The sequence below is a fragment of the Chinchilla lanigera genome, unplaced genomic scaffold (assembly GCF_000276665.1).
Source record: "Chinchilla lanigera isolate Chin_1 unplaced genomic scaffold, ChiLan1.0 scaffold00002, whole genome shotgun sequence".
Lineage (NCBI taxonomy): Eukaryota > Metazoa > Chordata > Mammalia > Rodentia > Chinchillidae > Chinchilla > Chinchilla lanigera.
The window spans coordinates 6065995-6084123 of record NW_004955403.1 but is presented as its reverse complement, the minus strand read 5'-3'; positions in this window follow the sequence as shown (position 1 = coordinate 6084123).

Below are 18129 nucleotides of genomic sequence, written 5' to 3'. Positions count from 1 at the left end.
CCCTCATCCCAGTTATCCCTTCCTTTGAGAAAATTCTTTCCCTTGCATAATATCTATTGTGCTTTTTGGGTTTTATTTCCTTATTCAGATTCTTACACTAGGGAAACAATAATTTTATTACTTTTGCTTTGTTTTGTTTTGCCCATGTTGTTGGTATGTTGCTATTTTTTTATTACTCTCTTTAAAATAAAAAAGGAAATATTTTATATGACTTTTATAGTACCCAGAGTACCTACTTTGGGTCTTTATACTAAGTAGGTACATAAAAAGAAAAGAATGAATTACAAAATGTACAAACAGTACTAAATGCGATGATGGTGAATGAAAATAAAGAGATGGTTATTTGTAATATTATTGTGAAAATAACATTTCAGGATACACTAATAATTTCTTTAATATAATAGCATATTAAATTTATTAGTATGGTAAATTCCAAGATATTCAAATCAATTAATGTCCTTAAGAATTGCTCACTGTTATAATGAAATTCCTAAGAAATATCAGGAAATCAAATGTGTCTCTTATTTGAAAGTAATGTAAAAATGAAGGGGTTGAGTGTTTTTTATCAGAATATTTTTTTTTTGGTCTTTTTTGAGATAGGGTCTTGCTATACAGTTCAGGCTGGCCTTGAGCTCACTTTGTAGCCCAGGTTGGTCTCAAAATCACAATGATCCCCTTGTGTCAGCCTCCCGAGTGCTGGGATTACAGGTGTGGGCCACCATGTCTGACATTTGTCAGAATAAACATATGCTTATTCACATTTAACCTAAGGATAAATCAGACTCATTTACATTTAGTAGTTTTAAGGTTTTGTTTTTAAAATAGCTACCAAAATTTCTCAATATCTCTAGCACCTTAAATGAAGATTAACACATCATAGGTGGTATGCAACAAAATCTGATTAAATAATGAGTGATCAACTAATTCTTCAATAGTGAAATTCATTGTACAGCTAGGACTTAAATAAAAAATCTAAGTAAAATCTTTTTTAACTATTTACTAATACTGGCATGATTCATAAGATAAAGATTTCTCAAGTAAGTCAATGAAGTTAGTAATTATGATGGAAATTTGTTTAAGGTTTTACAAGCAATACAATAGGGGGCTGTGGAACTATGTCCACTTCTCAAAACTTTGGCTGTAAAATGCATCTTACATCATCTTCCTTTTTTGGCCAGTACCATGCTGATTTCATCACAGTAGCTTTATAGAATAATTTCAAGTCATGGATTGTGATGCCTCCTGCCCTGCCTCTGTTGCCCAGAATTGCAACAGTAGCTTTTGCTATTCTAGGTCTCTTATTGTTTCAAATGAATTTTAGAAATATTTTCTCGACTTCTGTGAGGTATGCTGATGGTAATTTGATCAGGATTGCATTAAATCTGTACAACAATTTTGGGAGTATGGCCATTTTCACTATGTTGGTTCTTCCTATCCATGAGCAAAGGATGTCTTTCCACTTTCTGATAGTCTGCTCAATTTCTTTTTCAGAGTAGTATAATTTTCAATGTATGGAAATTTTACTTCTTTTGTGAGATTGATTCCTAAGTATTTCCTTTTCTTGGATGCTATTGTAAAGGGTATGATTTCCCCAAGTTCTCTCTCAGTGAGGTTGCTGTACAGGAATGGTATTGATTTTTGAGGACTAACTTCATATACAGCTATGTTACAATATTTGGTTATTAAATCTGGAAGTCTTTGGGTGGAGATTTTGGGGTCTTCTATGTAGAGTATGTCATTTGTGAATAATGATAATTTGACTTCTTCCTTTCCTATTCTCATTCCCTTTATTTTTCTGTCTTTGTTAATTGCTCTGGTTAATATTTCCAGAACTACATTGAATAGGAGTGGTGACGGTGGACATCCTTGTGTTCTTTCTCATTTTAGAGTGAAAGCTTTCAGCTTTTGTCTATTTGGAATGATGTTGCTGAATGCCTGGCTCTCTACATGCTGAAGACTAAAACTAGACCCGTGTCTACCACCATGCATTAAAGTCAAAATGGATAAAAGATCTAAATCCTAAAACAGAAATCTACCAAAAGAGAAAGTAGGTAGAAATCTTGAAAACATAGATGTAGCCAGAGAGTTCATGCACAAAATTCAAACTGCACAGGCAATACTTTAAAGAATCAACAACTGAGTTCTCATCTCGCTAAAAAGTGTTTACACATCAAAAGAAATCACCAGCAGAATGAAAAGACAACCACAGAATGGAAAAAACTTTAGAAAATTTTCCCACATAGGAAGGACTTCTATCTAGAACATATAAAGAATTGAAAAAAAAATCAGATCCCCCAAATTCAAAGACCCAATCTAAAAATGGGCATCTGAGATGAATACTTCTCAGATGAAAAAATACAAATGGCAAATAAATGAAAAAAAATGTTCAGCATCTTTTGTCATTTAAGACTTGCAAATTAAAATAACACTGAGATTCCATGTCACTTCAGAAACAATGGCTGCCATCAAGAAATCAAACAATAAAAATTGCTGGCGGGTCTGTTGGGGAAAAGAAACCCTTCTCTGCTGTTGGTGGGAGTGGAGACTGGTGCAACCACTGTGGAAATCAGTGTGGAATCTCCTTAAGAAACTGAGATTCAAGATTCCATTCAACCCAGCTATTTCTCTACTAGGTATTTTTCAAGAAAGACTGAAATAATCACACCACAATGATATATGTGCACCTATGTTTACAGCAGCACAATTTGAAATAGCTAAATCTTGAAAACAACCCAAATGTCCATCCACTGAGGAATGGATGAAAAAGATGTGGTATTTTTACACAATGGAGTACTACTCAGCTGTACAGAAGGATAAACCTGAGACTTTTGTAGGTAAATGGATGCAACTTGAGACCATACTCAGTAATGAAATAAATCAGACTCAATCAATTGCAATCATAGTGTCCTTCTGGTGTGAGAAACTGAAAGCGTAAATAAGGTCTAAAATGTACAAAAGATATTGTGAAATAGCAAGAAATAGTTAAAAAGAAAAAAAGGAACTAGGACAAGAGAAAGGAAGGAAGGCAAAAGAGAGAAAAGTACAAGTTAGTTGTATTGCTTGTGTCTCTCAGTTTATAGAAAAGTAAGGTTTGCCTTATATCAATTGCAGCATTTTTTTACACACATATGCTGTACTTTGAGTAACTACTTTAAAGACAACAATATGCAATATATTAATGATTGTTATTCTCCTATCATCCTGTTATGAAATTTTGTTTTACCTTTTTTCTATAAAACAAATAAAGAAAAAAAAGCAATTAATTTTTGTGGTATTATGACTAAACCAAAGTCATCACCCTGGGTAACCTCACTGGTCTAAACCCCAGTCTTTTGTGTACTTTCTTTTGTCTTGAAACAGAGTCTTGCTACATTGACAAGTTGCTCACACTGGGTTCAAGCTTGCAATCACTCTGCCTCATCTGCCTTCAAAATGATCTTTTCTTTTTAATCTAAAGTATATTGCTTCCAGTACATGCTGCTATGCTTCCAGATCAGTAACTAGTCAATATGAAAATACAACATTAAAAATTACCTGTAGAGTTAAATATTGTTTTAGGAAGTGCTCAAAATGGTAATTTAACAAATTTTACTGTCGTGATTTAACACAGATATGTTAATTAAACCATAATCACAATGACTATATATATATATATATATATATATATACACATTTATTTTCTCCAGTTTTAGGATTTAAACTTTCTCGTGGTTTTGTAAATGTACTTGCTTATTTATTCATAACTTTTATTTATTTATTTTATTTATTTATGTATTTATTCTGAGACAGGAATTTATTTATTTATTTATTTATTTATTTATTCTGAGACAGACTGCATAGTTCAGGCTGCACTTGAACTCACTACTTAGCCCAAGCTGGTCTTAAACTTGCAACAGATTTCCTGCCTCAGCCTCCCGAGTGCTGAGATTGCAGGTGTGTACCACCACACTGGGCTACTTCTCTTTATTTTTCATTTTTTTGATTGTGATTGGGTTTGCCGTACTAAGAATCTTGTTATGGCTCTTCTTATGAAAGCTCTAGTATGTTTATCTTTGAACCTTCTCATAATTACTGGAGAGAAAGTTTGCTAACATCATCTGTCGAATGACCTCATGAATATGCACATATTGCTGAGGCTGGTCAGTATCTGATCAGGCTCTCATATAGGCAAGAAATAAATTTTAGTCCATACCAATCTGAGGGCAAAGCTCCATTCCACAGAAACAAATTCATTCTGATATATGAATTGGGTTTCTGAACAATGGGGCTGAATTACACCAACAAAACATTTCAGAGTAGCAGTATATTTAGAATAACAAATGAGGGAAAATACCTACTACCTGATCGATGATTCAAGAATTATAGGAAAATGAATTTTTAAAAAGAGATCTTGTTTTTATTTGGGCTGAAACACTATGTGGCCTAGACAGTTTTAGAACAGTAAAGAGGCTGTGCATACTGACTCTTTACCAATCTTTTCAGAGAATTAATCTTTTCAGTATTTTCTCCTGTGAGTTAAATGTGAAGTGGACAGAATACTTAAAAGTAAACATGCATTCGGGCACATGGCTGGAGCTCCAGGTTTTTGGGAGGCTGAGGCAGGAGGATTACATATTTAAATCCAACCTGAATAATTTAGTGACTTAGGGAGACCCTCTTTCAAAATGAATAATAAAAAGGGCTGGAGATATAGTTCATTGAGAAGGCTCTGTTTACAAACCTCAGAAACACACACACACACACACACACACACACACACACAAACAAAACAGCAGTGGATTCACACCCAGGCTCCAGAGAAACTCCTTTCTCACTGTGTAAAGAGGGAATAGCTCTCCTTAAGATCTGCAGCTCTCCTAAACCAAGTGCTTCAGCAATAGCAAGGCTACTCTGGACTGAATCTCCCATCGCTGTGTCTTCGCTAAGCGACTCTTCCCCTGCCTTCTGCTCTAACACTTTTGGTAACTCAGTTCCATCCTCCCTGGACCACATCCACAACTGTTTCACCCCAAGAACATACGACTTAATGAAGGCAAGGACTTTAGCTAAAAGCCCCAAAATATTGTGTGTGTTTGTGGGTGTGTGCTTGTGGGTGTGCGTTTGTGGGTGTGTGTTTGCATGCATGTGTGTTTGGATTCCTGTGTGGGCTCCACCTCACACAGCCAAACAGGGACACACTCTCCGGGCTGACATACATGTGCTGCAGGCTCCCAGGCAAATGACCTTCGGGACCTCTGTGACCTGGAGAATCCATAGATCTCAAGCCCTGAGCTTGGCTTGAGGAGGCTGCGGTTTTATTTAGTGTTAACTTTCTGCAAGGAGCACACTGAACACCAGCAGTCCTGGGATGTCACCCGCACACACACAGCCTTGCACAGCTTCTCCTTCTCCAGTGAGTGCAGGAGTCACAGATGCGTCAGATGCAAAGTGAAAGGGGTGTGTTTTCCCATTGTTCCATGTTAGCAGTGTCGTTCTTGCTTAGATTTAGTCATAAATCAGTTTCCAAAAGAGATCTGAGTTTGCTTCCACTTGTTTTAATCTATTCACTCATCATTCACCAATTTAGGCTGACAATACCGGAGAAAAATCTCTTGAAATGAAGGTTTTTCTCCAAAGCCTTCTGCCTACAGTTTGGTGGCCTGGTACTAAAAATGAGATACAGGATGAAAGGAAACAGTATTGAAGGTACCAGCTTCACCGTTCTTTAATTTCTTGTCAGCTTGTGATTATTTCAAAATAAAGTTTTCTAAATATGTCCACTATTTCTATTGCGATAAATTTTTATGTTACTCCATTACTACTTACTGCTTATATTTTGCTTTTATTTCAGGGCATATGAAATATATCTGTAGCAATTACTGAACCAGATCTCTTTATTTTTGCTAATTCCTGGCTCATTTCAAACACAGAAATAACAATAATGATAATAACAACAACAGCAACTCATATTGAAGAGGAGCACTTACAGGTTGCATTGTTTTAGTCCAGCTTTCTCTCACATGACTGCCTTAACGGCTGTATGGTCTATCTCACTGATGAACAAAGTGAGGCCGGGACGTGAAGGGGCCAAGTTCAAAGTCAAGCAGCTAGTTAAACAAAGTGCCCAGGACTCAGATGTCTGCTTCCTAATTTCCCCTTCCTGCTTTTCTGTCTGCATCATACCGGGGAGGACTTTAGTGATCACTAAGGCCAAACATCTCATTACTGATGAAGAAACTCATCTTCCAGGGGGTCGAGTGCTTGCCACCAGGACGCTTGAGTCTTAGCTGGACTGGAGCCTGCTCCTCCAAGCTGTGAAGAGCAGTAAGTATGGCGTTCCCAGCAATGTGCTGTCCTGACCCTTGGTCCTTCGGTCAGAAAGTAAACAGAAGTACCCTGCTGCCGTGTAACTCATTCTGTTCTTTTCCCTCCTCAGCTTCTGTTTTTGTAACTTCAACAATTGTCACAGCTGATGACAGACCTTCTGGAGATGCGGTCAGATGGTGAAAAGTTAAACAAAAAAGCTGAGAGAGGACAGCACTGTGAAATACAGAGGATGAGATTTTAATTTGATAGCAATGCAATCAGACATAATCTTTAGGAGAAACATTCCCTCAGTGGAGTGTAAGAAGAACTGAGATCCCTAACACAGAGAAAGAGTCTGAGAGCCACTCTGCTCCCACCAAGGTTGTATTTGGTGGTTGGTCTAATTAACACATTAAAGTAAGAAAAATTAAGATTGGTTCTGTAGCAATAAAATGTTAGGGCAACCTCATAAACTTCAAATGTGTTTGAATAGTACTTCTGAAGAACAGTGTTGAACGCCTTGCTGGTCCGAATCTAAAAGCATTTTAGTGGAAAGTTTAATGAGCACTTATGCAAAAAGCACTCACAGGAACTTAACTGCACCCAGTGAAACCAAACACAGCAGAGAAAAGTAAAGATTGAATTAATGTCAAAGACTTGAGCAAGAAAATGGGCAATAAGTCAGCAGCAGATACATCTCTGATGCGAATGTGTGTTTCACGTTGTCTGCTGCCCTGTAGCTCATTATCTTACTTTCAGAACAGATGATGGTTTGTTGCATGATGTTTATGCCAGACGTCCTAGAGTGTGGAGTTATCAGGTAATGTTTTTAACCATGCATTAAAATAAATTTCATGCTTAAACTTACCTTTTGATTGCTAAATAATCAACTGATAGCAAGACATTATTAGAGAATTGGAAGCAGGTGGCAGAGTATCAGTTTTCTAGAATGACAATAATGCTATAAATTGGACTATATAAATATAGTAATATAACTGTGCTTTATAGTAAAATGATACCATTTAATGAATTGCTGTATAATAAATAGCTTAAAACAGGAAGTGTTTAAAAGCACCCTGGACAGAAGGGTAGTCCTCTAGGCTACCTTCTCACCTCAGAAAGGCTTCATGGCATACTGAGACTGTGTGTGATTCCTTGGCTGTGGGTTTCTTTGTTGTTGGCTGGGTGGTTGAGAAAGCAAAGTCTCCACCAGCTCATCAGCCTGATCATGGTCTCATGTTGAGACAAAAGACCGTGACTAAGAGAGTGAAATGTGCAAAATCTCTGAAACGTAAGGCCAGATCCGTACACTGGTTGCCTCCAGCACTATCTATTGGCCAGTGCAATTAATGAGGCAATGGAGATCCAAGGGAAGGAGGAAGAGATTCCCTCTAGTGAGATGCACTGCAAGTCAGAGGCAAAGGCTGCAAATCTAGTGTAATAGATCTATACAAATAAAAGTGCACATCCATCAGCAAAGTTAGTTTAGATTTAGTAAAATACGTTATAGATGTTCAGGCTGGCATAGGTTAAGAAATTTAATTTGTATTCAAGTTGCTCCACTGAATGTTAAAATCCATAGAAGTAAAGATGAGAATTTTGTCATGTCAATCTCCAAAATCACAACGTGGACAGTCATTACACATTTATGTCTGCATTGTGGGAGAGCTTGGTAGAAGAGGGTGACAAACAGATGCAAGGTGATTCCTGTATGATTATTTATCAGACTAAGAGCCTGTCTTCATGGAACTTACAAGAAATTCAGTCGCACCATTCAAAATCCTGAAAACACTGCTCAACATTTTTACCTACTTAAAAATAAATTATAAAAATGTTATGATTACCTTTAATCAGTGAGCCAATTTGGAATAGCTGTGGAACACAAGCATAGGACACTCAAAGCTGATTACAGCCTGAGAGAAAGGTGCTATCAGCTAAAAGTCGTGCAGAATTTAAAAACTCTGTACATAAGGAGGCTGTGGTACCTTAATATGAATTTTTAGCATAAACCATAATTTAAGCATGAATAACTGTTAATTCAGACACTTTATTCCACAGTGTTTATCAATCAATATATAAAAAATAATTTTTGTGCACGTTTTCTTTTATGACCTTAGCAATCCTCTGAACCAAACAATAATTATTAGACATATTAGACAAAATAAATTTACCAAGATTATCTAATTTGTTTTTTTTTACTTCATGAATATTGAAGTAAAGACCTAAACCCCCACATTCTCACTATAGTGAGTCCTAGTTGTCTTCTAAAGCAAATGGAATTCCTAATCATTTATGGTTGTCTGTCATGGTACTTTAAGAACTTTTAATACTTCCTGTCATTAATAATGAATAACATATTTCCTGTGGCATATATTCAAATTATAGAGATCTTAAGACTCAAATGCTGCTTGCAAAAGTATAACTCTTTCCTTATTCAAAACTATTAACTTTAGGAAGTGCCTACTGATTTTTCAGAGCTGGCTCAAAGGTTCGTTGTGTTTAGAAGTCACACATCCTTTGACAGATCAGTCTATCACTATGGTGTCCTGAGGAATATCATGAAACATTTCTGAAAACACTTTTTTGTACAATACCAAAGTGACATGCGGAAATCATAAAGGAAGTTTTTCAGAAGCAATTGTCTAAACCTGGAACACACACGTGTAACTTACCCCTGCGCTCACCACAGGGACATGGAAATGTGTACAAGGTAGTTTATGACATGGAGGTAAGAAGACTTCATGAAGAAGCCTGTTTGGAGGAGGCGGTTTGCAACATGTTCAACCAAGAGTGAGAATATGCAGAGTTCTCCTATTGACAGTCGGTGCAGTGGAGGCAAAGCCCACAGCAGACCACCTGAAGATCCTACAGTGAGTTCTTTGCCTGTATAGGACTAAATGGACTTGTGTGCAACTTATGACTAAGAAAGCCAGAACAACTCATAGTACAGAAAGAAACAGAAAGAGCAACCTTCTAGTTTTAAAGAAGCAACTGCAATGGCTTTGTCTGCCAATAAAACATATTGAAATCCTAACTCCCAGTATCTATAAATATGACCTCATTTGGAAGTAGTCTTTATAGATGTTTTCAAGGTGAAGCCATTTGAACCAAGGGATTAGCCAATGTCTTGGACCTTCCTGACAAGGTGGGAGAAAGGAAGAAAGGAGAGAGGGTTACATGATTAGGGGAACAGAACAAGGGGACTGCAGAAGCTACAAGGGTCAAAGCAAAATGCTTCCCCAGCCCTCAGCAGGAGTACGACCCCCCTGGTGACTTGAGTTTGGACTTCTAGTTGTTACAGGTACAACAGATTAAGTTTCAATATTGGTGAAGAGCAGGAACAAGATCTGTGTGAGAGTGAAAGTTGGCAGTAATTTTTAATGCTTCGTAAGACAATCTGAGAGGACAGCAGAATCCCAACACTGATGAACAGGTAGAACTCAAAATAGATGTTTATCTTGTTGCTTTCTACATATAATATTTTGACACATTAGCTAAAGTCTTAAGCCAATTGCAATCATAGTACAATTTCCTTTTTTCAAACAAAAAATGTCAAGATGAAATGACACATAGTATTAAGTTTCCCAGCTTGTTATGTTTAGTCATTTAAATGGATACATACTAAAATAGTTGATCATGCTCTTTTGCCTAGAAATTTAGGGATTTTTTCCCACAGGCTTTAGTTCTGTTTTATTTGTTTACTTAGATGTTATACACAATCCTGAAATTTATATACTTACTCATGTAGCTATTATCTTCCTACAAATCATTCATTTTTAATTCTATGCCATTTAAAAATAAGTGGCAATATTTATAAACTAAAAGTTCAAACATATTTTGTGTATGTTCAAAATTATGGTACTTCAATGATTGCTTCAATTATTGTGAATGTTTCCTGGTAGTGGCAGAATGTGTAAGAATTTCTCAATGATTCTATTTAAGATTAATTTATTTTTCCACTAATGGCTCCTTTTCAGACCTAGTAAGTTCTCCACACAGTAATAGGACACATACTCAGAAAATAAACATACTTTACTAGTCACATTTTAAATGCAAAGATATATAGAACAGGTAAAATGTACCCCTTAAGGATAGACCTCTTGATTAGAAAGAATGTTAAAATTTATTAATTCAAATAATCTATGTATTGTTCACAGGAGTGATATTCTATTTTGTTTTGATTATAATATGACTAAATGCATAGTATTTATAATGGTGATGATATCAGTTTATAATATGGACAGATACTTACATAGTCTTTAGTTTCAATCATGATGCCTAAAAGTTATGAAAAATTTATGTGCATGTGTATGTATGTGTATGTATTGTGTGGGTTGCTACCAATTTCTGATATAAAGTTCTTTTTCACCTGTAGAAAGCAATATTTTTTTATCAATTAGTTATTTATTATCAAAATGAACCTAGCTTAGGAAAAGAGCAGAGAAAATCTATTGCAATATTTACCAGAATTCTTACCATCACAACGATTTTAGTACAAATACATTCCTATTAACCAGCACTCAATCATCCAAAGCCTAATAATGATGAACTATTCCCTACGTATTTTTTTGTTTTGTGATGCTGTAGAACAGATGGAATTTTATGTCATGCTGCATTAGTATACTGTTACATTTTAATTTCAATTAATGATCTTTACACTTTTCTTTTATGCACATGAGAGATATTTTAGGCATTCATTTCCCTTCTAATTAGCTTTTATTGCGGAATTCATTCTGAATCAGGAAGTCATTAAATTCTAAAACATTCACAGCTGAATTTACGTAAGCCCTAATAAAATTAATAAGTCCTTTGAACAAAATATTCTGAAATTTTTATTTGACCAACCTGGTTCTACAGGGGATTTATAATTGTATCTATCTATCCATTCATCTTATCTCTCCAACACACACACACACACACACATACACACACACACACACACACACACAGTGACCTTCTAAAAATATCCTGGCCATACTTTCTGACAATGTTATTTAAAATAATTTCTGGATACAGAGAAAATACATTTGTTGCATGCTCCAAGAATATCTCAACATTCTCTGAAAACATAATGATCTCTCATTTCCTTGTCTCTGTCTCTTTCTTTCTCCCTTTCTTTTCTTATGTTTTCTTTCACAAACCCCTAGCCACCCCTTAAGAATAATTTCTACATTTCTTTAGATGTGCAAGCTTAGCATCAAGAGGAAATTTTTATAGCACAGAACTGATGATGTAAGTTGTTCTAATGAGTCTAAATTTTGTTCCAGGAAATGAGTCAAGGACGTGTTAAATTAGGGAACACTTAATTAAAATGAAACTTCTAGGGTAAATAAAATTTCTTTTTTTTTCAAAATATAACTCTTCCAGGTATGCCAGTAAACTTTGCCTCATGTGAGTAATGTCCTGGATCCATTTTCCCTAAAAGAAGACACATAGTTCAGTTCAAACAAGTAGAATATTGGAAAGTATTTTATTTATTTTTACTTTTTAAAAAATTCTGTCTTTCGAACTCTCATTTTGACATTTGAATCCTGTATATCCTCTACATTTGGAAGGACTTTCATAAGTAATTTCAATGCTCTTCTACATTTAGATGCCAGTTTGCCCAGGCATAATTTATTAAACAAATAATGAACATCTATCATCTATTTGTATCATTAATAGCATAGCAGTCTATAAAACATTTACAAGTGTTATTCTCTATTTTATTATTTGAAGATATTTTATCATCCTAAGTCTTCTACACATTATTCCAATTTGTTCTGTCTTTCATTTTAAATTTTTACAGAACATTTATAATTCTAGTTTCTTACTATATGGAAGTGAAGGAAATACAGTTGTTTCAGAGAAAGTATATAGAAGAAAAATCAAAATAACACTTCAAATGCTTTTTGATGAATAAAACTAATTAATTACATGTTATATTGCATGATATGGTACACAGGGTGGTGAGATGGATTTTTAGAGGGCTTGGGCAGCCCCAAACCTATAGCCTTCCTGGTTGTAGCTCATGAGATCTTCCCTTGGGATAGCTTCACTCTTGGGCTGAAGCTTACCTCCACAGGTGTTCTGTGTTCTCAACCTCAGATATCCTGGAATCTCCTGTGAAACTTTGGCTTCATTCCCATGTACTTTCCATGAAGGGGCTTCTTGCTTTCCAAAGCCTTTCTCTGAAATCTGGCTGAAAGTGTCCCTGACCCCACAATTCTTATATTTTACATGACTGTAAAACCAATATGATGTAGGTGATGCTGTAGACTGTTACCAGCTTGAAGAGTACCCAGGGCCCCTTGGATCATGGCTGCAGCAGCCTTTGAGAGCATGGATGGATGTGCACAGTGAACCTGTTCCTTAAAAGACGTTTCTGGAGCAGTCAACCCAAGGACTTTACCGCAAATGAAGCATTTACACTTTTGCACCCTTAACTCTATGATAAATGGGTTATTATTGATTCCTAAGTTCTTCTTATCCTGAACAAATTACTTATTTTCTTTTGATGGTGCTAATCTCTAAAAGCCATACATTATTTGGTTCCAGCTTTATACAGGTTTCCTTCTAGTACAAAATTTAAGTTTTCTAAGTTTCCTACTCCACCTCTTGCCCCTGTTTCTCATTACAGCTCTGGCTAAAAGCAGCTTTCATTATCTGTGTGATAGCCTGAGCACTGGGCTATTTTGAATTTTTTCTGACAGATTATTTTACCAAGGGAACCTCATTCTGCTGCAAATTCTCAGTACACGGGGAAAGTATAGACCCCTTTGTGCACAAAGTGCAAAAAGATCTTTTGGTCATGCATGACCATGCTAAAAGCCAATGGAGTCCTGGATTCCCATAGAAACCTCCTAAGTCTGGTTTTACTCTCTGCATTCCTGTCAGAATTTTGTCTTCTGAGCTCCAACCAGAATCACCCATTAAGCTTGGCTTGTTGCATTCTAAGGATTCCCTAGTCTAATTCTCCAAAGTTTTCTAAACACTTCCAACAAGCTAATTCCAAAGGCTTCTAATCCTCCTGGTCCAGTATAGGCACAGTGAGAGTCCCACTTCCCCTCTGGTACAAGTTTTCTGTATGAGTTAGATTTAACATCAGTGGGACAACACTGGACAACTCAACTAGAAGGAGAATAGGTGCATGTTAGCGGAAGGGCATGACAGAGCAAAGCTGCTTAGTTCATGGAGTCCTGGAAGCAGAACAGGCAATCATTGCCAGCGAGAAGTGTATGGGGGCTTGTACATAGCTCCCAAGGCCACCCCTTCATGATCCACCCAGACACACTTTACTACTCTGCCAGGAGTTTCTTATCCCAGTGAAGTCCAAATATCAGGATGAATGGTCACAGATACTATTCTCAGCAATTTATGGCCACAAGATAATTTCAATAACTGAGATATACTTTTGATTAAAAATATTTCAGTTGTTTTTATAAATTACAGCCATGAGAGAGGACAATCAAACTTAGAAGGAAGATACAGTTGTCAATTCTGGCTGTGGCCAGAATAATCTGGGGATTTTCAATAATCTCAGTACCCAGGCTTCATCCCAGAACAATCAAACCACCGTCTCCTTTGAAGACCCAACTATATATGCTTATTAAGTTCATAGGTGATTTCAATATGTAGACAAGCATGAAATCTACTGGTTAGAAGTGGTATTCTAGAAAATAAAATTTGTTTCTGTTGGCTCATAGATGAGTGATGATCAAAGAAAAGCAGAGGTGCCAGTGAAGTCAGCTAGGTCAGGAATCAGGACATTGTCCAAGTAAGAAGAATGTTACCTCATGGCATATAAATTTGGAAATGGAAAGATATCAGGTCAAATACCATAGTTAACTGAGGTAGAAAATAAGAATAATAAATTATATAATCTGGTAAATTAAAGCATTTAAATTTCCCAAATATAACTGTCTTGGTTACTTTCCTCTCATTGCTGGGACAAAATACCTGACACCCCAAATTAAGGAAGGAAAAGTTTATTTCGCTTACAGTTTGTGGAGGTTTCAGTCTGTACTTGGCAAGTTACACTGCAGAGTGGCCCATGGCAGAGGGCTACAGTTCATGGCGGCAGAACACAGCAAAGCAACAAGCACAAAAGCCAGGAATGGTGGAGGAATGGCCTCAAGCAGCCTCTTCCTCTCCCTTACATATGCAAACTATCCACCCCAGGGTGGGTGTAGCTCTCACACCCATAATCAATCAAACTTTAAAAGCCTGTGCAGTGGCCACATAAGGCTTTAGGGGGACACACAGACACAAACCATAACAATAACATTTTTCAAAAGGCTGTATGCTTTAAAAATATTTGGAAACTTTTTTTACTGTGCATTTGTGATCTTATTTTCTGGAGGTTTGGATTACATAGATTTGAATGGGAACCAGGAATGTTGATTTTAAATAAATAGTTTTATTATTTTTGATTTGTGTAGTGTAGCAAGAAGTTTAGAAAAGGAAAAAGAGGGACATAATTTAGATTTGCTGCTTACAAAGATGACTCCTGGGTAAGCAATGAAATTAAAACACCCAAGACTAGATTCAGGAGCGCTAACATATCACCAGAGTTTGTAACAAGAGTTAACTGATACTGATATTGTTTGATTGTTAGGATGGAATGGGGGAACATTTTATTTTTAATTCATGTGCATACATTATGTCTCTCATTTTAAGGGATATTTTTGATATGGATTGACTCATTTTTTTAAATAAATCAATTTAAATAGTAAAGGAGATTTCATTGGTTTTATATATTTTCTTGTGAACTCAATCACTCATGGTTTTCTTAAAGTCAACTTTTTGTTATCTAGGATCCAATTATGTTGCTAACTGATTACCAGGAACTTGCCTGCTGGGCGTACATCAGTAGTTCTTAAGATTTATCGTCAGCTAAAGAAAAATAAATTGCATAATAATATATGCCTGATTTACTTTCCTATCCCTTTCTCTTGCATAATATATAGACAAAATGCTAAATGAGATTAAAATTATTTTTGCATAATAGCTCTCCATAAGAGGTCATTTTTATTAGGTTTCATTTTATTGTTTGCTCATCCTAGCCTTTAATTCTGCATCAAACCTTTAATATTCTAAACATTAAGGGTTAAATGCACAACAACAGATGAGTTAAGTATTTGGTGGTTTCTTAGAGCAAACAGTAAGTGCCTCCTTTTTTGCAAATATTTTTCCATATATTTGATTGTGTAAGAGTTTTGATTTGGAGGAAGAATAAAACAATAAACTTTGAACTTAGCTGTCTGCTTCATAGTTGCAGGTCTTCTTTTCTCTCATCAAATATAATCAACCATCTGTACATGTGCAAGTTAACTTTTCTTTCTTTTCTTTTCACTTTAAGGGTTGGTTCTATGCCAGCTGAAATTTATTTTGACTTCTGTCTTCTGGAAGCAGCCCACGGATTCCTTAGCTACAGTCACACCCTTATCTTTGTGACTGCCTCATACCTGGTCTTAGAAAAGTTCACATTTTATTTAAAGCATTTATTAGGCTATGCTTTCATATTTTATTTTCATGGGTATAGTTTATTTCTTTGTCCTTATTATTACATCTGAGGAACTGCCAGCTTCCAATTTTGCTATAGACTTCCTGTCAGCGTGTTCTTCCCCACCAGTTGTCTGAGCTTGCTGATGCATGCTTTTTTAAAGTGTATTTTCTTGGTCGTTTCAGTCCCTCCAATTCATGATCATTATCTCCTAAATTGCCTTCCACTGTTACATTTCAGCGTATGAAATATAGGTAATGAAAAGCATTGCTAGCACTTGGTCATCTATTTTGAAATTCAGTATCAGTTGAAAAGTTTTAAAAGTTGGAAGTATTCTTCCTTTTTTAATTTGGCAATTTATTGTCAAACTAATTGACCACTGGCTCAAAATATGTCCAGATAATTCAGTGGTCATGCATTTACTTGGAAGCATGCTGCTTCAAGTGCCTAAATTGGAGGGACAAAAAAATCACTTTATTTGGGATTTTTGAAGGAAAAATGTTTAGTCCGGATATTGCCTTGTATATTTGTTAATACAAGCTGTTCTTCATTTCCATCAGCTTGCTTTGGGTCACTATTCTTCATTTTATTATTTTATTATTTTTTCAGAAATCTTCATGTGCTTCTTAGTCAATCAAATCCCTTTTAATAGTTGGATGTAGAGGTGGTATGCTCTGATTTCTACACAGTTTGCAGAACAAACCAGCTCCAATAAAATGATCTGTATCTGAGTAGGGAGAGTGACACAGAAGCAGTACTCTGAGGTGTTCACCTAAGAAATCTTAACGTGTAAGCACTATTGCCGCTCTGCTACGGTCTGGTTTCCTCTGGGTGGGGAACGCGCTCTGGGGACAAGGAAGGCCCCTCAATCCAGAAACAACCAGTTCATGCCCTACACACTGAACTCCTGTGCCAGAAGTCCCCCGACTTCTTTCACTCCATCTCTCTTATCTACGGCCAGTGCTGGCTCGTCAAACACTTCACACTTTCCCCAAACTTCTGTTGTAAAAACGCTCTTGGGTTGTAGGTCTAGTGACGAGGTTTTGAACCACTCTCTACCCTTGCTAATAGTGAGTGTGGACTTGTCCCAGGGCAAGTCCTTTCCTGGATGCTTCTGTCACACCTCAATAAATCTTTTCATTTTAGAAAATTATTCATTTCTATGGTTTTAGCTTAACAGTAGGATCTAAGGAACTCTGAAGAAACAATTAAGAAAAAATGCAACTTATAATTTTTGTACCAAGCTTAAAGAAAACAATAAGAAAAAAGGAAATTATATCACATGTAACTGATGAATATGTTCTCAATAAAATGTTAATAAATCGTGTTTAACCATAAAAGAATGGACAATAATAATAATATTGAAACAAAATGCTTATTGACCATTCCTTAAACCTTACTGTATGAGTTTTGACTTTCATACCATAAAATACATTCCCTGTAGGGAAGAATAAAACTGCTTTTGAAATATATTGAGAAGATTTCCTTCATTGCATTTTTCAATACAGAGTTTTAGTCATTTCAGAGAATTTCAAAGCTCAATAAATTTTCTATTTCACTGAGGACCGCGTCTCAGAGACACAAACTCATGTTCCCTGAAACAGATGCAATAAGGGTTGCTTCTCTATTGCTGTTTAAATCTTGATTATACATTGGAAGCAGTGGCATTGCAAGGTCACCTGGAACTATTTTCTGTCCCAAACTGTTTATATCCCGACATCTGACATAAAGTGACCAAACAAAACTTCTAATGCCATTGCTGGGGAAAGTGTGTGGTTGTGAGTTTTTGTTTCTGTTTTTGTTTTTTGTTCTTTTGTTTCCTTGCAAGGCATGATTCTCTGAAAACTTTTTACACAGCCCAGTTTTTTGTGAACATGCAAAGAACAATAAACATATGCTCTAAAGAATGTGCTGAATTTGCTATCTTGGGAAAATGAGATATTGCCTAACCATTACCATAAATTAAGCAGCTGTTTCTTACTATCTTGTGCTAATGCTGCTTCAAATTTGTAAGTTGTTGATGGAATATCAGAAGGACAAGGAAACAATATCATTTCACATTTCTATAGCAGTTCATTTTATGATTATCATAAGAAACAAGATGTTTTGCAGCTGGTGATGACTAGAAATAAAATACAACAATCCACCAGACTCTAACCGAATACACAGTAACAAATGAGACAATTGGAATGGAGCACTTGATAGTCTTTTATAGTTAAAATATAAACCCAGCTCACTAAAGCCTCATCTGGATGAGGGTGAGAGTTAACCGACAGCAAAACTGATCATGACAGCTTTCCTCTCGGAGCTGAAGGATGTGAAACAATAGCTGAAAAATGTATGGCATTTCTTAACGTTCT